This window comes from Syngnathoides biaculeatus, chromosome 10 (assembly GCF_019802595.1).
Source record: "Syngnathoides biaculeatus isolate LvHL_M chromosome 10, ASM1980259v1, whole genome shotgun sequence".
Lineage (NCBI taxonomy): Eukaryota > Metazoa > Chordata > Actinopteri > Syngnathiformes > Syngnathidae > Syngnathoides > Syngnathoides biaculeatus.
The window spans coordinates 29737263-29760400 of record NC_084649.1 but is presented as its reverse complement, the minus strand read 5'-3'; the positions used below and the strand labels follow the sequence as shown (position 1 = coordinate 29760400).

The 23138-nt window shown below is 43.7% G+C and overlaps 1 protein-coding gene across 8 annotated transcripts in view; it reads right to left on the bottom strand.

The window, feature by feature from the left end:
• Nucleotides 1-17274, bottom strand: part of setd5 (SET domain containing 5) — a 134326-nt gene extending 117052 nt beyond the window's left edge. For 5 of the 8 annotated variants that reach the window (XM_061833674.1, XM_061833681.1, XM_061833677.1 and 2 more), the window contains exon 1: nucleotides 16856-17273. The gene's annotated coding sequence lies outside the window, so the exon portion shown is untranslated. Of the gene's footprint in view, nucleotides 1-14981; nucleotides 15037-16855 lie in introns of all 8 variants that reach the window. The other 3 variants (XM_061833680.1, XM_061833679.1, XM_061833675.1) reach the window with 2 other exon arrangements.
• Nucleotides 17275-23138: the final 5864 nt, after the last annotated feature.

Below are 23138 nucleotides of genomic sequence, written 5' to 3'. Positions count from 1 at the left end.
TGCCCATGTCTAAAGTAGATAACTGGATGAGCCAAAAATTTCCTTCAAACCACAACAAAAGTGAGATAATTGTTTTTGGCAATAAAGAAAAAGGATTGCTGTTAGTAAATACCTAGACTCACTACCCTTAAAAATCAAAAACCATGTCTGAAACCTTGGTGTTCCGATAGATTGTGACCTTATTTTTAACAGTCATAGCAAATTAATTACAAAAGCTGCTTTTCACCATCTGAAGAACATATCTAGAGTGAAGGCTTGCATGTGTCAAGCAGACCAGGAGAAGCTCATCAATGCTTTTATCTCAATTACACTTGACGACTGTAATGGTCAACCTTAACCCGCCTTGGCCACTCTGATGCCTCTCCTTAAGTCGGCTCTGGCAGCGCTGTAGTGTGCCTTGTGCCCTAACCTGAAGGTGGCGTTGCAGCTTCTCAAGAGTGCCTTAGTCTCTCGGGTCATCCAGGGTTTTGGGTTGGGGAAAACCCAGATCCGTCTATTGACAGTCTCAGTGTCCATGCAATTTTTGATGTAGGACAGAACAGTATCTGTGCGTTCCTGGAGGTTCTGGGGTTCAAAAAAATTAAAAACAGGGCATGAAAAGTAGTCTGCAGCTGAGACTTTCCTCTCGAACTCCGCCATTGTGTTCACTTGCAAATGGGCCCATTACCTCCCTGTTCCACATTAGACCAATCAACAGATGCATATCACATTTTCCGCCTCCCTTGCAGAAGTGGGATGGGAAAATGAACGAGTGTGGATTCTGGCTTGGGTTACTGTCGGAATATTGCAGAAAAACAGCTTTTTTTTTTTTTTTTTTTTAATTAATGCAATTTAAAAAGACGGAATTCAATCTATAACTGGAAAAATCACATCACACCAGAGATCCCGGTGGTCTCGCGATGTCCTGAATTTATATAATATATATAATTTATATTCCTTTGTGATTGGTAATGTATGCTTCAGTCGCAGATCAATCAGGTCCTGGAAGCTATACTGTATGTGACCGTGGCTTTGCAGGAATCCACAACTAACGCTGAAATAATAAAGAAAAAGCACTAAGCTGGAGAGCTAAGAGTCGCTGCACCCGTGTGCAGCGCCAAAAATATCATGTAAATTATTTTACCATACTTGAAAGAAGCCTGATTACAGCTTTACATCAAGATAAAAAGCAACCCAAATATCAGACAAACTTCTTTACATCAGAATGAATTGGTACAAATTTCAAATAAACAGCTCAGTATCACAAATATTGTATCTAATCGGTCTGTAAGGAATAAACATTTCATAGCACATTTGGGTCTATCTAATGTTTTTACCGGTCGTGAAGTTTATTTTTGTGACAAAAAGCTGAGTTCGAGTGTGTACCCTTCAAAATAAAAGGCTACATGCTTAAAACACGAAGTCAAGATAAAATTTGCACGAATAAACAATTTGAGATAATAAATCAGTAACAATGATTTGAACAACGTTATATTTAACTTGAGGCTGAAACAATTCATGAATATTAAGTCAATTAGGTTCGTGCCATACACTGCTTTTTACTTCATAGCTTTGATATTGTGGGTTGTGGGAGGAAACCTGAGTGCTTGGAGAAATATCACGGTGGCATTTGAATAACATGCAAACTCCACACATGCGGGACCGAGATTTAACCCTGGTCCTCAGAACTGTGAGGCCAACACTTTACAGCTTCACCACCGTGCTGCCCCAACATGGACCATTGAAGCAAAAAAAAAAAAAAAGGGGAAAACAAGACAGATCAGCTTTTTTTAACTGACTGACCGCAAATAGTCAAAGCTCCACCCAGCAACTCTTCCTCCCTACTCTTTCCTCTCCCTTGTCCTTTCTGTCAACCACTTTATACGCTGTTGACTGTATGCGTGATAACCTCTTGAGTTCACAAAGCTGCCAAAGCGCTGTGCTGATGTTAAAGCTTCCCCCGAAGCACCCAAAATGACAGAGGAAGATGCGAAATGAGAGGATTGTTTGAAATGGGAGCTGTGTTTGCTTTGCAAAAAGCGAATTGCAGAAAAACAGCCTGATGACGATGAGGAAGGGGAAGATGATGATCGGCAAAAAAGTAAAACAGTTGGATATGATAAAGATGGCAGAAGTTATGCTTTTGTGGGACGATTATGTCATGAATGAATCAGCACTGCGCAACATAAAGAATGATGTGGTAAACATGCGTAAAACCGAGTCAATAACTTTTAATAAGGAAGCGAAATGTGTGACGAGGAACCACAAGCTGCAATGAGGGATTCAACTCTCTCAAGAATGAGGCTTTTCAGCAAGCAATGGTGGGTTTGAAAAATTTCTAATGCGTTACGCCCTCAGAAGCGTGCGACAAAAGGGTACAAGCTCCCGAGTTGAACAATTCTGTTGAAGGAGTTATGTCCGAGTAAAGGGTGTTGGATTGAATTGATTAATTGTACATAGCACCGCCATCGGTACCCATGTAGGAGCCCAAGTTGGTGTGTGAGGTCGTGAAGTTCCAACTAGATATAGTCAGACTCGCCTCTGCGCACCACTCCTCTTGAGAGGGGTTGGAGTCTGTTCCACTCTGGAGTTGCCCAAGGTGAGAGATGCCGAGCAGGTGTGGGTATACTTAATGCCCTGTGACTTGGGGCCTATACGTTGCGGCATTCAGGTGGTGGGACGGGTCCTGACTGTTGTATGTGCCAATGCACCAAACAGCAGTTCAGAGTACCCACCCTATTTGGAGTCCTTAGACAGGGTTCATACTCAGTCTGATCAAAAAAATTTAAGGGCTTTTTCGGGGCATTCTTAGGGGCTGACACGAAAAGTTTTGGGCCGAAACGGAAAAAATTTAGGGCCACCATGAAAAATTTTGGGCCATTGTGGGAAATCAAGAGTAAGGAAAAAAGACTTACCCAATGGTGCCATCGGCTGTTCTTGGTTTAACAAAGGTGACCTCCTTGTTTGTGGAGAAGACTCTTTCCACAGATGGCTATCCATGGGACAGGAGCAGCAGCTACTTTATGACGCCCCATAGCTCCTAGAACTGCTGGCTTTCCTGCTGATGCAGAGTGGAGTGGAAGAGCGTGTCCAGTCTGTCCTTGGAGATGTTAAAGTCAGAGAAAGCGACCCTAATCTCCTCATCTTCTTGGATTTTTTCACTCAGTCTGGAATACTGGAACAGAATCCTGTCGCAATTGCTTTCCTCCACCCTTCTGAGATCCACCATGATGTTTAAGGTTTTTTGGAGTTTTTTGTTGTTGTACTCCTTCTCATCTTTCATGGCAATCTGTCGAGGGTCCATCCAGCTTGGTAGGCGGACTAAACTGTATATGATGGGGGCCTTCTCCAGCAAGATTTCTATCATGTTTACCAGGAAAGTTTGGCAGCTAATTCTAAATTCCTGGTTTACACAGTCAGTTGAAATGCCAGATTTCAGAAGTAGTCTCTCAGCAGCAAAGCCTATGCCTATTTTCGATAAATCCACCCAGTGTGACCCAGTGTTAGTGTCACCCACATTAATCTGGACAAGGCTGGTGAGGGAGGCTGCCTTTTCTTTAAGGAGTTCAGGCTTGATGAACTTTTCCATCAGAGTCTTGATGAGGGTGCCCATGTCCTTTGTGATGAAGGGAACCATAGGCTTGTCAGTCTGGTACAATTTCAGGAATGGTTCCACCAGCCTGGCGCACATTAGAAAGAAGTGAAGCTTGGCAACAAAGACTGGGTCCTGTGCTGCTTTCTGAACAACAGTGAAGGAGCTGTTGGTTGGGCAGGACACCTTCTTCGTCCTTGCTGCCTCGCAATAATCTCACACGTCTGGCAATAGGGTGATGGCTCTCTCTGCCACATTAATGTTTTCAAGCCATCTGTCCTTGCAGAACATGAGAGGGAGAGTGTCGGATCCAGTGACTTGTTTAAAGTCCTCACGCCTGGCAGGTGCATCGCAAAACAAGTTGTAGAGGCTGGACAGAAAATCTTCCACCCCCCCATCCAGCTGCCTCGCAACCGATTCGAAATGCATTATGGAGGATGTGTAAACCGCAGCTTGCAGTCTGCAGCATACGGCGGGAGGTCGTCTTTTCTATTTGTTCTTGAATTGATTTGTACAGCTTCCAATTAATATTGGGGCTATCCATCGAGAGCTGGAGCAGCTTTTGGTGACCGAAGTCACACACGATAGGGTCCAGACGCTCCAGAAGATCAGTTGCTGCTGAATGTCCCAGGAATTCAGAGGTGAGGTAGCAAGTGCGGACCCGGTCATCAATCCACAATCGCAGATGAATGTCCAGCTGCTTCTCTTGCATCTCATGATTTACTCTGATTCAGCCTACACTTTCTGCCTCAGTAAGATGAAAAGTGGGCAGCGATGCCAAATGTAGCCAGGTACGAAGTCTTCCTTTCCCCACAGTGGTAGTTTTTAGCAATGTCACTGTGTGGAAACATGACTGCAAACACTTTCGAATTATTTTCACAAGATTTGTAACTGCAATGGCTGCAGATCACTTTTAAAGTCCACACGATCTCTGCCTTTAATGAGTCCGCATTTGTGTATTGAACTACATTTATAAAGCCTGACTTCTGGCTGGTTGAAGTCGATGACTGGACAACTGTTGGTCCGCATGCACTGCTAATACCACTGCCTAAAATTGACGCTTCACTGTCTTGATATTTTAGAAACAGATTCATACCAACGGAAGATGAGAGAGTCTTCGCCAAATCAGCGTGTCTCCTGTTTTTCCGATGCGACTCCAGCGCTTTGACGCCCATCTTTTCAAGCTGGTAACTCTGCTTCCACAGATAGCAGTAAAACATGTGCTGATCTTTTGGATCTCGACGAACCCAGCTCCCAAACTCCTTACTTTCAACCCGAGCATCTTGAAAAATGCACTTCCCCATGATACAAGTTGGATCAATGAAAGAACTACACTACGTCGTAACGAAGACGAAGTGAAATGCCTACTCACGGAAACGAACAATGGAATATCGATGACAAGATGGTGACTAGTTGTGAACACGGTGACTTCCGTTGACAATTTCCGGCTGTTTTGGACGCCAGACGGATCTTTTTTTTTTTTTTTTTTAAACAAAAGATTTTTTTTTTCGGGAGAATTTTGGCGGTAGAGATCCTCCTTTTGATTTTTTTTAAATTTAAGGCCTTTTTTTAGGGGCTTGACCGATTTTCGCGGATTTTTAAGGACTTTTAGGGGCCCCTAAATGCACCTTCGAAAATTTAGGGGTTTTTAGGGACTTTTAGGGCCGCATGCGAACCCTGTTAGAGGGAGTCCTTATTCTGCTGGGGGACTTCAATGCCCACGTGGGCAATGACAGTGAGCCCCAAAAGGGCGTGATTGGGAAGAACAGTCCTCTCGATCAGAACCTGAGTGGTGTTCTGTTACTGGACTTCTGTGTTCATCACTGATTGTCCATCACGAACACCAAGTTCAGGCATAAGGGTGTCCACACATGCACCTGGCACCAGGACACCCTAGGTTGCAGTTCGATGTTTGACTTTGTGGTCGTGTCATGGGAATTGCGACTTGGACACTCGGGTGAAGAGAGGGACAGAGCTGTCAACTGATCACCACCTGCTGGTGAGTTTGCGCCGATGGTGGGGGTCCGACGTGGCAGGCCCAAATGTATTTTGAGGGTCTGCTTGGAACGACTTGCAGATTCCCCTGTCAGAAGGAATTTCAACTCCAACTTCCAAAAGAACTTTGTCCAAGTTCCAGGTGAGGCGGGGGACATTGAATCTGAGTGGACGATGTTCCGCGCCTCCATTGCTGAAGCGGCCGACCGGAGCTGCAGCTGTAAGGTGGCCGGTGCCTGTCGTGGCGGCAACGCCCGGACACGTTGGTAGACAGCAACAGTGAAGGATGCCGTCAAGCTGAAGAAGGAGTCCTATTGGGCATTCTTGGCCTGTGGGACTCCCGAGGAAGCTGATAGGTACCAGCTGGCCAAGCATAATGCAGCTTCAGTGGTCACAGAGGCAAAAACCCGGGCGTGGGAGGAGTTTGGTGAAGCCATGGAGAACGACTTCAAGACGGCTCTGAGGAAATTCTGGTTCACCGTCCGGCGTCTCAGGAGGGGAAAGCAGTGCACAGTCAACACTGTGTATAGTGGGGATAGGGCATTGATGACCTCAACTCGGGATGTTGTGATTCGGTGGCCAGAATATTTTGAAGACCTCAATTCCACCAACACGCCTCCCCATGAAGAAGCAGAGTCTGGTTTCTCTGAGGCGGGCTCTTCTATTTGCGGGGTTGAGGTAATCGAATTGGTTAAAAAGCTCCTTCCTGACAGGGCTCCAGGGTGGGATGAGATTCGCCTGGAGTTCCTAAAGAATCTGGATGTTGTGGGGCTGGTTGATACGCCTCTGCAACATCGCGTGGACAGCTGGGATCTATTCAGTGCCTCTGAATAGAAACTTTTCACGTGAAGTCATGAGTCAAATGACTTTTGTTTATGACGCCCACTGAATGGCAAAAGTACAACTATCGTTTTTTAGTGATCTTTTTATGAATATTGGCTTGCTTATAAGCATCTTACAGCCTTTTCATCACGGTATTTCATTGTGTGACTTATGGTTGAAAGAACAGACAGAAAAAGTGGTCTGACACTTCAGGTATTGTTTACATTTTGCCGGGCATTCAGCTAATTTACTGTGGTATCCTCCACGCTTATTACATATTTTTATGCAGGTCTTTTGGCTGTCAATATGCCTACTAGCACCTGCAATGAAACTTTGCTTTCGAGGTTTGCGGTGGATAACGCGGACCTCGTGGCTGTCGCTAGTCATAGCCTTTAGCTGCACTTTTGCTAACTTGTAGGAGTGGGCTATGCCAATAGCTTTTTTCGAGCGTGAGCGCCGCCCCCTGGTTGAATAACTTTTTGCGCCCACTCGGTAAGTTGGTAGCAAAAAGTATGCGGTCTCTGACCATCTCATCGCTGTTTGTGTAGTTACAGTCTTTAACCAACAGCTTGAGCTCTGTCACAAAGCACTCACATGACTCACAGTTACCTTGCCCCTTTACGTGAAACTTACATTTAGCAAATACGGGGATTGCTTTCGGAGTAAGGTAATCAGAGAATTTTTAAGATTAAGTTTTTAGCAACTAATCGTCGACTTCGGTCAGTGTCCACATATTGCTGACATCGCGTCCTTTATCGCCAATCCACAGCAGGAAAAATCTGCACTTTTCCTCTTAACCTCTGTTTTTAAGCGGGTTAGTAGTTAGTAGTTAGCGGTATTACCTAACGTAACCTGCCCCAAATGGAGGAGTTCAAGTATCCTGGGGTCTTGTTCACGAGTGAGGGAAGATTTGGAGCGGGAGATCGACGGATCGGTGCAACGTCTGCAGTGATGCAGACTTTGTATCGGTCCGTTGTGGTAAAGAGAGAGCTCATTCGAAAGGAAAAGCTCTCAATTTACCACTCGATCTACGTTCCTACCCTCACCCATGGGCATGAGCTGTGGGTCGTGACTGAAAGAACAAGATCCTGGATACAAGCGGATAGACCTGCATGTGATTGGCTATTTTCTGGCTATGATTATGGAAAAGTGGCGAATGAAAATTTATTTTGGCTCAAAAAAATGGCTGATGATGAAAAAAGGCTAGCCAGGGCCCTGCATAGTTACCTCATATTTGCTCTTGTTTTGCTTTTAATGCTCTTTTGCTGTGTTTAATATGCTTGAACAATATGATTCAACAAAGAGCCACATTACATTGCGTGCGAAACTCACGCCACGGCTGCTTTGTTTATCGACTCACACTTGCATTGGATGTCACGTTTGCTTACAGTTGCTTTGTTTATCACGTGTGCTTAAACATTGAACACATAAACATCCGCAGCGCCTCCAGCAGAAGTCTCCAAGTGATGAATGGTCAGTATACACTAATATTATACAATGTTTTATCATTTATATTTTATTATAAATTTAGAATATTGCATACATTCATAAAATTTTATCAACAATTTAAATACCTCGTTTTGTCTCAAATATGGCAAGAACAAATATTGTTTACATGTTTTAAACGTGTTACTCACATAAGCATACATCCCCGCTACTTCGCGTTTTTGACTTTTCACGGGTGGTTCTGGTCCCCATTGACTGCAAAAAATGAAGGATTACTATTCATCAGTAACTACTATTTTAAAAATGCTATGTTTAACTTGAGGCAGAAACAATAAATATTAAGTCAATTGGGTGAGTGTCATTAACTGCCTTTTACTTCATAGACCTGAACAATTTTAGGACCGTTCCACTTAGTCCTATCCATGTTTCCAACCTATTTAGCAGTATATTATGAAATGAGATTCAACAAGATTGTCATGCTCCTGGGTTCCTGCCCAGGCTGGGCGTGGCTAGCCAATTAGTCAGCGCACACCTGCACCTTGTCCCAGCTGATGCCTCCCTGTATATATAGGACCCGGGGGACGACTTGTCCTCCGCCATATCGTCGTCGTTGATGCCTCGTTCCCGCACTCCTGTTTGCCTGACTTTTGCTCTCCGTGTACCAACCCACGCCTGTCCACTGACCACCCTCGTAAGCCTGCTGTACTATCACTTCTGATTGTTTGGGCTGTCTGCCTGATCCCAGACCTTGGACCGAATAAAGGTTTCCTCTGCACTGTCTGCTTGTCTCTTGAGTCGTGCATTTGGGTCCACCCTCGAGCCCCGTTCATGACAAAGACCAAAATTTACACCTCCCCTGAGTCAGTTTTCAACCTCATATCATTTAGCACTTTGATAGGAGCACATTCTGTAGTGCAATGACTTCGGTAACCTGATTGAAATTTGTCAAAAAGTCTATTTAAAGACAAGAAACTGCTGAGTTGATTAAAAATAACAATCTTGGCAATGAGAGGGAGATTAGAGATGGGTCCATAGCTTGTTAACATAAAAGCGTCCACCGCACTGTTTTTATAGCAGAGGCTTAACAGCAGGTACTTCAAGAGCTTTCGGAAACTCACGAGACTGAAATGACCAATGGATTATTTGCTGCACAAATCTTTTGAAAAAGCAGATGCTTGTGATGACTTTTGGATAACCAAGGAGTGGCTCCGTAAGAAGCATGTCAGGGTTCTGGCGTGGCTTAGCCAGTCTCCAGACCTAAACCAGTCACATTTGAAAAATGTACGGGTGTATTCAGTCATGCTCGCAGTATCAAAATCAAACAATTTTTCTTGCACTTCTGGTTTCCGGGTGAATCCTGATTGTTTAGGAGCAGACTTGTTTAGTGAAGAACACTTATTAAATAAACACAAATTAATGTCAAGACTACACAAAATAAGCAAGGTCTTTCAATACCTATTTTTTCTACTCGTAACAAATTTTATGCACGTGATTTTTCGTGCTCGACTGAGCAGATTTGTGAGCATGGAGGCGCATCAAATGTGAGTGACCGCTAACCCATTGGAAAATATTTGGAGGGGGCGTAAACTCTGTATTTGTCAGCAATAGCCCAGAAACCTGTCTGATCTAGAGAAGATCTGTGTAGAGGACTGGGCCAAAATCCCTCCTGCAATGTGTGCACCACCTGTTGAACAACTCCAGGAAACCTTTGACCTCTGTAATTGTAAACAAAGGCTACTGTACCAAATATGAACATTGGTTTTCTCAGTTGTTTAAATAATTATTTGCAGCTGTATCACACAAACAAATCGTTTAAAAAAAATAAATAAATAAAATCATACATTGTGATTTCTGAATTTTTCATTTTAGATTATCTCTCTCACAGTAGACATCCACCTACAATGAAAATTTAAGAACCCTCCATGATTTCTAAGTGGGAGAAGTTGCAATATAGCAGGGTGTTCAAATACCGTAATTTGTCGAAAATAAGGCACAAATTTTTCCCAAAAGTTAATAGAGCACATTATATTTAGGTATGGATGAAAAATAAAAAATACAACCACATTGTATAGTCGAATACAGGTACCACAGCATGGTATATATAGCAGGGTGTTCAAATACTTATTTTCGTCACTGTACGGGTGTAGTCAGTCATGCTCGCAGATATAAAGTTACGGGTGTTGTCCACCAGTCATGCCCGCAGATAAAGTTGAGGTGTGATTAGAGATGGACGCTCAAGCCTTAAAATAATTTACTGGATTAATATAGCATAACTGTAAATTAAAAATAAAATAAACAAATACACAACTAAAATGGAAAAAAAATTAAAACTCAGAAATGATCATTTCCAATTTCAACTGATATTAGTCAAATATGATATAAAACAGCATTTAAAATTTTTCATCAATAAAAATTCTTCAGCTGACAAACTATCTGAAGAAAAATGCACTGGCCTGTTAAGGAATAAACACAAAATGTCTATACTCCCAATGTTTTGAAAATACTGAAAGTTTAGTTCAACATAATCGCCGTTAGCAGTAACAAACTTGCGATACATTGTAACAAACATTCCTGCCGGCAATCGTTATGTATTGTTATAATATATCATAATTTACGGCGGTATCTATTGTCAATCCATTGATGAAAACTGGCAGTAGATGATCTACATCTTCCAAAAGCATGTAGAGGGAAACGTTTTCAACTTCAAGATAACGCGGTACTACGGGGGAAAATGACCGTTCACATTGAGATGTATAGACACACTAAAGTTAGAACTGAGATCAAGTCAAAGTAAGTCACAATCTCATACTTATTATAGGTACAGTGAAGAAAATAAGTATTTGAACACCTTTCTATATTGCAAGTTCTCCCACTTAGAAATCATGGAGGGGTCTGAAATTTTCATCGTAGGTGCATGTCTACTGTGAGAGAGCTAATCTAAAAAGAGAAATCCAGAAATCACAATGTATGATTTATTTGTGTAATACAGCTGCAAATAAGTATTTGAACACTTGTCTATCAGCGAGAATTCTGACCCTCAAAGACCTATTAGTCCACCTTTAAAAGTCCACCTCCACTCAATGTATTATCCTGAATCAGATGCACCTGTGTGAGGTTGTTAGCTCCATAAAGACACCTGTCCACCCCATACAATCAGTAAGACTTAAACTTGTAACATGCCCAAGACCAAAGATCTCGCCAAAGACACCAGAGACAAAATTGTTCAACTACACACGGCTGGAAAGGCCTCAACTACACACGGCTGGAAAGGCCTATGGAGAAATTGCCAACCAGCTAGGTGAAAAAAGGTCCACTGTTGGAGCAATCATTAGAAAATGGAAGAAGCTAAACATGACGGTCAATCTCAATCGCAGTGGAGCCCCATGCAAGATATCACCTTGTGGGGTTTCAATGACCCTTAGAAAGGTGAGGAATGAGCCCAGGACTACACAACAGGACTTGGTCAATGACCTGAAAAGAGCTGGGACCACAGTTTCCAAGGTGACTTTTGGTAATACACTAAGACATCATGGTTTGAAATCATGCATGGCACAGAAGGTCCCCCTGCTTAAACCAGCACATGACCTGTCTTAAGTTTGCCAATGGCCATTTTGATGATACAGAGGAGTGATGGGAGAATGTTTTGTGATCAGATGAGACCAAAAATTGAACTTTTTGGTCATAATTCCACTCACCGTGTTTGGAGGAAGATGAATGATGAGTTCCATCCCAAGAACACCTTCCCTACTGTGAAGCATGGGGGGTGGTAGCAGGCATGAGCATTTCACGGAAACAATCGTTCCGTTACCGTGTCGTTACCCAGCCTGAGAAAACACGGAACCGAAAGTTCGTTTCCCAGATCTCAGGGCTTACTTTTAATAAAATTCACCCATTTGTGGAATGTAAAACAAGCTCTCAATGAAATACAACAATCTGTATAAAACGAACCTACATGAACCCCTTTATTTTTAATGATTACAACGCCCAGCTTTGTCAGTGTGGTTTACAAACAGCACCGGTTTCCGCTTCTTCGCTACGCATGCGCAAGGTCGAGATATTCATATCAGGGTCACTCAAACGCTAGTCAAACATGTTGGTTGCTAAGCGTAAAAGACAAGAGACTGTGTCCCTAATGACGTTCCAAAAGTGGACTATATCTGAAGAATTTATTGCCGAAACCAATGAAGGTGAGGTGATAAAGCTGAGGTGCAGAATATGTTCGGAACACCATGCAGCAATACGGAACGAAGCGAAGCGGCGAGGCATATCGGGACCGCCGCTACAGTCAATTCTCAACTATATTGACGGGGTGTCTTACGTACACTGAGGTAATGCGGATAAACACGTGAAGAGCGGCTCACTCCACGACTGGGCAAAAAAAAGTTTTGTGGAGAAATGAATGAAACTCAAAGCGAATGCAGTCAAAGTGATCAAAGTACGAGTGGTGTGTCTAATGCCGCAACAGCAAGTTCAACAAATCCAACCTTAGAAGGTTTTATCAGGCAAGGCAACGAGAAAAACTATACCCAGCTCTTCAAACACAACAGGAAACTTTGTTATATGGCTGATGGCTTTATTCTGAAGTAAATGTAAAACCGGGTTCCCATGAGGATTATCAATGGGAACCGAAAAATCGTTTCCCAGGACACAAATCAACGGAACCGAAAGATCGGTTACCATACTTGCCGAAATCCTCATGCCTGTGGTAGCATCATGCTTTGAGGGTGTTTTTTTGCACATTGGACAGGACGACTTCATATTAAGGAGAAGATGATCGGGGCCATGTACTGTGAGATTTTGGAGAACAACCTCTTTCCCTCAGTCAGAGCATTGAAGATGGGTCGTGGCTGGGTCTTTCAATATGACAATGACCCGAAGCACACAGCCAGGAAGACCAAGCAGTTGCTCTGTAAGAAGCATATCAAGGTTCTGGCGTGGCCTCGCCAGTCTTCAGACTAATAGACCTATAGAAAATCTTTGGAGGGAGCTGAAACTCTGTGTGTCTCAGTGACAGCCCAGAAACCTGTCTGATCTAGAGAAGATCTGTGTGGAAGAGTGGGCCAAACTCCAACCTGCAGTGTGTGCAAACCTGGTGAACACCTCCAGGAAATGTTTGACCTCTGTAATTGCAAACAAAGGCTACTGGACCAAATATTAACATTGGTTTTCTCAGGTGGTCAAATTATTTGCAGCTGTATCACACAAATAAATTTAAAAAAAAGAAAAAAAAAATCACACATTGTGATTCCTGGATTTTTCTTTTTAGATATCTCTCACAGTGGACATGCACCTACAATGAAAATTTCCGACCCCTCCATGATTTCTAAGTGGGAGAACTTGCAAGATACCAGGGTGTTAAAATACTTATTTTCTTCGCTGTATCTGTAGTTTTCATAACAATATCTATTTTAAAATGTATGGTGGGATGTCGGTAGAGCTGTAAAGTCCGGTTTGTTCATAAACTTAATTTCTGGTCTGGGGTCAATGGTGGTGGGTCCCAGCGCAGGATAATAATAATGGGGGCAAAGCAGAGAGAAAGTTGAGCATCCTCACTACCTAGTGGAAGAAACTGTCTTTGAGCCTACTGGTTTTGGCTCAAAGACTCTGCAGCCTCTTCCCCGATGGCAGCAATTTGAAGAGGCAGTGGGATGAGTGATTGGGATTGGCAATCTTGGTTTCCTTGTGGGTTAGGCGAGTGTTATAAATATCCAGAAGGAAGGGGAGACCAATAATATTCTCAGCTGACCTTACAATGTGTTGTCGGATCTTGCAGCAGGAGGTGATGCAAGCGCCATACCACACGGTATTAATGCTGCTGAACAGGATGGTCACGATTGTACCTCTGTAAAAGGAGATCATGATGGGGATGGGGCTCTTGCGCTTTTCAATTTCCGCAGGAAGTAGAGCAACTGCGAAGCCTTTTTAGCGAGTGCTGTAATACATATATATGAATTTAAACTAATTTAATCCAACACCGTGTACAAGGACATAACCCGTCAAGATGATTGCTTAACTCCACAGCTCATACCATGTTTCGCAAGGTTTTGAAATTTCTCAAATCAACCTTTCCTTGCCGAAAAGCCTCGTCCCCAAGGGGGTAAATCCCTCATTGCAGTTTGAGGTTCATCATCACACATATCGATTCCTTATTGAAAGTTATTGAAGCGGTTTTATAGATGTTTACTACATCATACTTTATGTAGCACGTCGGTGATTCATTTATGCCATAATGGCGCCACAAAGCGTAACTTCTGCTGTCTTTGGTCATATCGAAAACTTTTACTTTTTTGCCGATCGATCAGCTTCCCCTTCCTCAGCCACCGGCTGTTTTTATGCAATCCGTCAAAGTGAACGCAGCTCCCATTTTGAAAAATTCTCGTATCTCGCATCATCATCATCTCACGCTTGGATCAATCACAGCACACAACAGTTTGGAGGCATTTTGAACTAGAGAGGTTCTCACAAACAGACTAACCATGTAGAAAATAGCGCAGCAGTATGAGGAGGGAGGGAAAGAGTATTTGGGTGGCGCTTTGATGATGCCAGCCAATAAGCTCCAAAGAGCCGATAATGCTTTTTTTTCCTTCTTCTTAAAGTAATATAGTACGTATGGTAAGCTGATCTGGCTTTTTTTTGTTGGTGTCGTTGGGGGGGGGGCACTATGCACTCAAACCAATCCCGGTATTCTTACTCTTGAACTATTATTTGATTAAGCATGTACTTCAAACATTACATTAAAAAAAAATACAAATTAACTAGAGATTTCTGAAACTGAAACAATCTATTTCCAGCCCGACAATTAGTGAGAAAGAAAACCTGAACTCCTAACCGTTTGTCATGATCAAAGATTGATTAATTGATTAAACATTGATGTGAGCAACACAAAATTCTGATTGGTTAACTGGTTCACATTTTTTTATTGAACAAGGACAGTCATCACAACTAATCTTTCCTTTTTTGATGATTAAAATACACCTTGGTAAAATAAATGTGCATTCAAGTCTCATTTACACCATTATATTGAAAATGCAAGGCTTCCACAACAGATATGTACGTAATCATCGTGGGGGAAGCAACTAAATAATTTGTCACCAGTCCCAGTCAAAATGGGAGAGTCACACATTACTTCTGTAAACACAAAACTGACCTGGGCCCGTCTAGTACTGCTTGTCTGCAAGTTGCCCATTTCAAGAAAAATTTATCTGTGAACAAAACAGAATTTCCCGAACATTTTAATGCACGCAATCATATATCTTTGTCCCTGGTCCTAAGCTTCAAGTAAAGGTGGGTCCAGCACTAGTGTTCAACACACCCAACTGTTCCAAACCTTGCAAACTACAAGACACAAAGTTGACATTTAGCCTAATAATGCAACATACAAATGTGAGACCGTGGCTCAACAAAATGCGCAATCAAGTACAGTCACTGACAAATCTAAGAGATAGCAACAAACCATCAAGGTCAGGGCAATACCTTTGCCACCTGGCTGTAAACATAAATTCTCAGTTTTTGATGCTGATGATGGATTGCCACTCATTGTTTTATTGAGCATGAAGTGAATAAAATACCTGACTTATAAATCTTTGTATTATCAGGGCAAGTTTTCAATTTGTCTAAAAAATAATTACTAACTTCTGAGCTCACTTGACCTGTAATGTGTAACAAATACACTGCTTAGAAAGTGTCACATCATTGAGTAGCTGAACTGAGCAAAAATAGAAATTATTTTTTACTATTAACATATCGATCCACCAATGCACGACTATTGAGTCAGAAAGTGTCTTCATCTAAAATCGCTACAATAACGCTAAATGGAGCCAAATGCAGTTTCTCCCCGCACAAATGAACCTAGTGTATTGTATTGTACTGCGTGTTCCAACTCATTCCTAGGAAATTACCTGAATTAACTCTTGTTAGTTGAAAACATCTGTGAGATTTTAATTTGGGGACCCTTGACTGCAAACACTTATAGTCCGCGGATTTACGTGCACTTGGCCATTAATACAAACCTGAGGCTAAATTAGGAAACAAGCGCTCCCTCAAAAATACCTCCCCCATTTATCTTAACCGCCACCAAGGCTGGGCGTCGGTAGGTGGGTGAAGAGAACAGTAAGTCACCAACCAAGCGAAACTGTTCAGTAGACTACCCACACACAGAGGGGGGATATGCACAAATATAGTTAAAACACAACAGAGCTTTTGAGCCCAATTCACACGCCAGAACGAAGTTAGGAATGTCACTATAGATACTGCAACTTAAAAAAAAACGACGATACACACACACACACACACGTCGACAACAGCACCTGGTTGCTTTATAGGCTAACTATATTGTGGATGTGGATACTGTATTTGATAGGGAAACTCGAGGGCCACAAAATGTTTGAGGTCGAACAGATGACACTATACTTGGATCATAGGTTTATGTACAAATAAAGACGGAATGTTTGTCATAACCGCGTTTGGCTCAACAATTCTGGTTGAAAGGCTGTTTGTTAAAACGAATTATTTAAGTATATGCTTGGATAAATGACTCGGGTTTTTGTGTTCTAGAAATCAAGTACAAGTTCTAGTGGTGTGGGCTTATGCTTGCTAGACAAACGTTTAAACACTTCCAACTAACGGAGTACTTCTAACACATACAAAGATATTCATGCACACATACATACATAAATGCATACGTGTCTGAGTCTGTAACACGCTATATGAACGTTGAAGGTCGCTATATTTTAAAAAACAACAAGCATCTCATAAAAAGCCACGAAGTTCAGTCCCAAACCAGGAAACCCCATCCGTGATAGATAAATGTTTGAGGGATATTCAGTTCACCCACACAGTCATGAAATAGGAAAGACAGTGAATGCTGTTCGACTACTTCTGATAAACTTAAGTGGATGCTAAATAGTTAGCTAGCTTTTAGCTTCTTCGCTCTGTCGAGATGACTGATATCACGAGAACGTCTCTTGCTATATTGTGGCTGTCTCACACAACTGATGATAGTGTTACTAAACAGTCACTTACCTAAAGATGCATCATAGTGGTGCACAAACGAGGAAAATTCATAGAATTCCTTAGGAGTAACCCTAACATGAATTCCAATCAAACCAGTAGGCCCGTCAGTCGGCCGCGGTGTCTGCTGTATCCTTTGCCTTTAAAAGTAGCTCGTTCTCCTACGGTAGGAAACAAACTTCTCCGCGGCTGCCACAAAAAAAGGGAAAGTTAAATCCTCTGTTATTTCCAAGTGCATTACTTCCATTGGACGCCTCCGATATATTCCAGGTTTATAAATCTATTGATTTACAAGTACCGTGTATTTGCAAATACTATGTTTATTATAAATGTTTTTATAGGGTTGTACTGCTGTAAAGGGCTCTGATTCTGTGTCCGATCTTTGCATTGGAGAAGCGCCCCCACGCAGACACCCCCCCCCCCCGCCCCCCAACCTCGCCGCGCCGGCATCGACTGCGGGTTCAAGCGAAACTGACACATTGCCACGCTATGGGGTTTCCCCGGCGACCGTGCAGGGGCTCTCGATTGGGTGGTGCTAACTACGATTTCAGTCTCCGTCCGTTGATTGGCTGCTAGCGTGTCAGTCGCTGGAAAAACAGCCGTACGCTTCATTAATTGGCTGCGAGAATAGAACGTAGATTGTTTTTGTCACCAAATGAGCCACACAGTGCGTTGTTGGCTTTGTCGAGGGCCAAGGAAACAGAGAACTCATTCTATCTGCTCATTGCATTAACAATGTATCTAATAGGTAATGTAATATGTACTCTATTTTGACAATATGATGTTTAATCCTCTCTCATTTCGTGTTTTGAGAAGATTTTTATCGACAATTACGAATTTTCAGGTGCGCTGCCATTTTCGAGTCACATGACCTACGTGAATGGATGTGACGTGTGCAGTGCTGCAAGAAAGGCTCGATTACATGGGACATCATTTATGCCCAGCGCTGATTTCTCGGATTACCCTCGTCTGATGAAGAAATAGGAGTATCAGTTGATCGGGAAGATAGAGGAATACTTCCACACCCAGCCGTGAGCGTCTCCGCAATTTCAGCCGCTCGTAGATCAGGAAGACGGAGGAATACTTCTCTACACAGCCGTGAGCGGCAAGAGCCAGCAAGCCGGCTTGGGGGTGTCTGTCCCCCGCATAACAGGTGTCAGTCACGCCTTTTTCCTCCGCATTGTGGAGGAAGAGCCGACATTGAAGGATCAAAAAGCAACATTGCTTCGAACGTTTGGCCATAACAAGCCAGTTCTCCCTGTGGTAACTTTTCCGACACCTCCCACTTAAAACCCACATGGGCACGTCCTCCGTCCCGCTCACACACGGGCTCAGGACCGGGCTGCCGGTGAAGAGCTCAATCGCACAGCACGCAGTCCCGCAGCCGCCGGTACGCTGGGTCCTGGTTAATGGATAGGTTTCCAATTATGCCATCTTGTGTGTCAAAGAGGTCATAGAACACAGGTGATACGTAAAGTATGAAGTTTTTTTCTACCGTTAATTTATCAGATTGGTCTAAGGGTGGTGGTAACACACAAGATGGCGTAATTGGAAACCTATCTATTCCGATAACAAATGAGACTCCGGCATGCTAACTAGTTACACAGCCCACGGCGGCATGAGCGGCACCGCTCACGCCTGTGTCTGGAAGAATTCCTTCGTTTCCCCAATCAACCGATGCTGCTATTTCTTCATCAGATGAGGATAAATCCGAGAAATCAGCGTTGGGCATAAATGGTGTCCTGTGTAATCGAGCCTTTGTTGCGCCACAGTACACATCACATCCACTCACATAGGTCTTGTGACTCCTGAAAATGGCACCGCCCCTGAAAATTCGTAATTGTCGATGAAAATCTTTTCAAAACACTATTAAATGAGAGCGGATTTAACATTACATTGTCAAAATAGAGTACATATTACATGACCTATTGGATACATTGTTAATACAAACCAGTGGATTTCCCGTTTTTAAGTCCCACAACAATTAAAGTCGCGTCTGAAGATTCATTGATTAACGAAGGATTTGACCCTAGAAATCCTTTGGGAAATCATCATTACATATGTATGTAAATGGTTTTGTATCCTTAAAAGGGATTTTGTGTGTGTGAGGGGAGATGTGCTTTTTTCATAAGTTCACTTCACTACATTGTAACCAGTGTTCCCAGCTTACTCTGGAAATAAAGCTGGTTACAATGGCAAGTTACTGTGTTGAAAATATAATCGCAATCACGTTGTCCAGGTAATACATTCATACAAACCAGTCCATCAAGTTTCTGGAATGCTTATCCTTACTAATGTCACAGGTGTGATGGAGCTTATCATTGCATACATTCATACCTACATGCAAATTAGAGTCATCAGTTAACCAACCACGTATGTTTTGAGGATGTGGGAGGAAACCCGAGTACCCAGAGAAAACCCACGCAGGCACAGGGAGAAGATGCAAACCCCACACAGATGAGGCAGGGATTTCCTCAGAACTGTGAGGCAGACATACTCACCAATCGGCCGTCGTAATACAGCCATACCTCTACTTACGAACGTCTCTTCTAACAAAAAAATCAGGTTACAAAAAACCTCCCCAGAAAATTTTTGTCCTAAGTGACGAAGGAAATTCAGGATACAAAAGGAAAAAATAAATTAATGAAATAAATGACAAAATTCTTTACCGTAATCCTTTATTGTGGATCGTTTGGAATATCGAGGTGATGGCCAATCCAGGAAGGAAGCCGGGAAGTCCCCCATCTTAATTCTTGACTAAGGCTCGTCCTGGATAATCAGTCATTCGTCCAGAGAGCTTCTGGATCGTCGATCAATCCTGGAATTAAACTTCTGACACCAACTTTTGTGGCAATTTTTTTTTCTGACATCATAAGCAGGGAGATCATCTTGTCTTTGTGGATTTTTATCACAAAAAGAAAGGAAAGTGCACAACTCAGTTTGTTGTCTTGCTCATGAGATTTAGAGCCTTGGTCAGTGTGGATATGCTCGAATGCCAAATCCAATACAAGATTAACTGATATGCGACCAATTTATCCAAGCTCTCGGTCCAGTTGAGCTACGCTTGAAAACACAGCTCACCTACCCTGAATGCCTGGGAGAGGCACTCGCTCTCGCAATAGAACGAGGGTTCGCAACCACTACAAATATTCCCCTGTCCAGTGTCAACCGCTTCGTTCACAGCAGGCGTGCAACAAAGACCACCTCAGCTGGAGGAAATGGTGTGCGCCCTGACAACCGTCTAGCCCCGTGCAAGAATGAGAGCGCCCTTTGTGTGCGCCCCACTATCTGCGCCCCACTATCTGCTGGGGATATGGGCAACCTGGTTATCTGTTGAGGCGGTGCCCAAAGAGGGTTGACGTCAGGGAAACGAAAAAAGTTTCCGCATAGCCTGGATGACATGGACTCCCTAAGTTATTTACCAGGATCTCGAGTCCCCGGATGTGGTGACTGTGAGTGGAGACCCACACACCCACAATGAAACTGTTGCTACAGTGGGTTTGACGGAGGTGGCGGGCCCTTGCCATGTTCTAGTGTTGATTAGGAACATTTCATGTATACCCCTGGTGAACTCTGGATCTTCAGCCACATTTTTGAGGCCTGACGTTGTACCAATAAGTACCATTCTGGAAAGAGGCTTTAAAAGGTGGAGAACCGTGAATGGTGAGACAGCCATTATAAAGGGGAATAGAACATTTGTGTTTGCCCTATCCTTCTCGGTTTTGGCGGCTGATGTGAGTGACCCGTGTATACTAGGATGGGACTTCTTGAAAGCCACAAAATGTATTGTGGACATAGGAGCCGGGGTGCTCATTCGTCCAAGCGGTTGGTGTGTCAAGCTGATTGCGCCTACGCAGCAGATGTCATGGGCATGGCTGGGCCACTGGTCTGGGCGGTACTACCACTGACAGCTGTCACTCAGCTGCTGTTCATTTGACTGTAATTAGACCAGGCATTTAAGTTGGAGTTTTGTCACTGGCATTTGGCAGTTCGTTCCATAAGCTTCACCGCATCTTGGGTTACTCCGCTACTGTGTGTAAGTTGTAAGTTTAGTGTAGAGAAAGCCTTTGTCACAGCGATTCTGTGCCCTTCAGTTCAACCACGACTTGTGACGTTTCGTAGTTTGCATCAGTCATCGGACCTCGTTTCATGTTTTTTTTTTTTTTATCCCGCCTAGCCTAGCACTTTTGTGCCTCTGCCTTGTTTTGGACTGCCTATTGTTATCAACCTGTTTTTCAGGAATAATGCCACTTCGGATATTATCTCGTTGCCTGGAACTCCTGCATTTGCGTCCGCCCCCTTGACGCTGGTTCTAGACAGTAGATTACTGCCATATTGTCTATCACCGGTGCGTCGCACAACCGGAGGGGAGCAGTGGAGAATGGAGTGGGAGATCGACAGGCGGATCAGTGCAGCGTCTGCAGTGATTCGGATGTTGTATCGGTCTGTTGTGGTGAAGAGTGAGCCTAGTCGAAGTGCGAAGCTCTCAATTTACCAGTCAATCAATGTTCCTACCCCCACCTATCTTCACGAGCTGTGGGTCGTGACCGAAAAAACAAGGCCCCGGATATGAACAGCCAAAATGAGTTTCCTTCACAGGGTGTCTGGGCTCTCACTTAGACATAGGTTGAGAAGCCCGGCCATTGGTCATCGGTGTCATGACCAGAACACGAGGCTGAACCCAAAATGCATGACTCACGAAACCAGGTACAGTTCGGGAAGCATCTTTATTCAGCCAAGGTCGAAACAGAGGCAGGCAGTCTAAACAAGCAGGAGTATCAGAGTCAGTAGGCGAACAAGCAGGGTCATTAACTAGGCAGGATTTGGTACACAGAGAATCAAAGGCAAGGACATAGAATTGTGGGAACGTGACATGAAGTACTACGATTTGGCAAGAACCAGACCCCACACATGGCAATATATACTGTACTGTATATAAAACGAGACGCAGGTGCGCTCCAGGTGGAGGACAGACATACCCATGACAGTACCCCCCCGCCCCGACAGCCCAGGGACCCAAGCATGCGATGCATGTAAGTCCCTAATGAGCAAGGGGTCCACCACGAATCGGGACGGAATCCTTGACCAATCCTCGGGACCGTAGCCCTCCCAGTCAACCAGATATTGCACTCCCCTCCCCCGATGGCACGACGACAGGAGCCAGCACACACCATAGAACGGATCCCCATCAATAATACAGAGGGAGGAGGGGGGCCGGCAGGCGGGACCAATGGAGACACCCAAGCAGGCTTGAGCAGGGTGACGTGAAAGGCTGGGTGGATGCGCATCGACTTCAGGAATTTTAATTTTATCGTGACTGGATTGCTTACCTTTGTAAGACTAACGGTGGCCCCTATAAAAGAACAAAACTCTTTCCAGAAACGGGAAATGAACTGGGGTGGGGCCCCCTGTTGGAAACCACATCAGTGGGAAGGCCGTGCAACCTGAATATGTTACTTATCATAAGTTCGGCCGTCTGTTTTGAGGAGGGACTTTAGGTAGCGGAATGAAATGAACCATTTTGGAGAAGCGGTCCAACCATGAGAGAACAGTGGTGTGACCCTACGAAGCCGGTAACTCGGTTACAAAGTCTTGAGTGATATGTGACCTTGGTTGTCGAGGAATGTACAGGGGGCGTTACTCCCCTTAGGGCGTTGCTGGGAGGGTTTATTTGTTGCGCGAACAGGTCACGTGTTGATGTACTCCCTGACGTCTTTTTTTATATTCGGCCACCAGAAACGTTGCTCTATTAGAGACTGTGCTTTGGCCATGCCCTGGTGATGAGAGTCCTTTAGCACGTCTTTAACTTGTGTTTCAATTTCCCAGGTGAAGAGTGAGACAAAACAAGCTTCGGACAGGATAGTCACGGGGTCAGACTCGGTTCGCTCCTCATCATGCACATGCAACAGCGCATCGGGTTTCCCATTCTTTGTTCCCGGCCGGTAGGTCATCACAAAGCAAAACCATGTAAGGAAGAATGCCCACCCAGCTTGCCTGTTTAGCTGGGCCAGTCCACACACCCTGGCTACACTGCGTTGTGTTCTGGTGCATAGAGGGAGACTGGACACAGAGGGACGCTGGACAGAGGTTGCTGTCTGATTTGTGTTTTATTCATGCATCATATGAAATGAAATCAAGAGTGTGACCTTCTAGCCATCCAAAAGGCCACCGCTCGCAGTCAGATTCATGGTGGACTCACATTATGCTCTGCAACTTCACATTTTTTTGAAAAATAAAACAATAAATGTAGGAATAAATTATATATAAGATGAATAACAAATGACAAGCCAGTGCT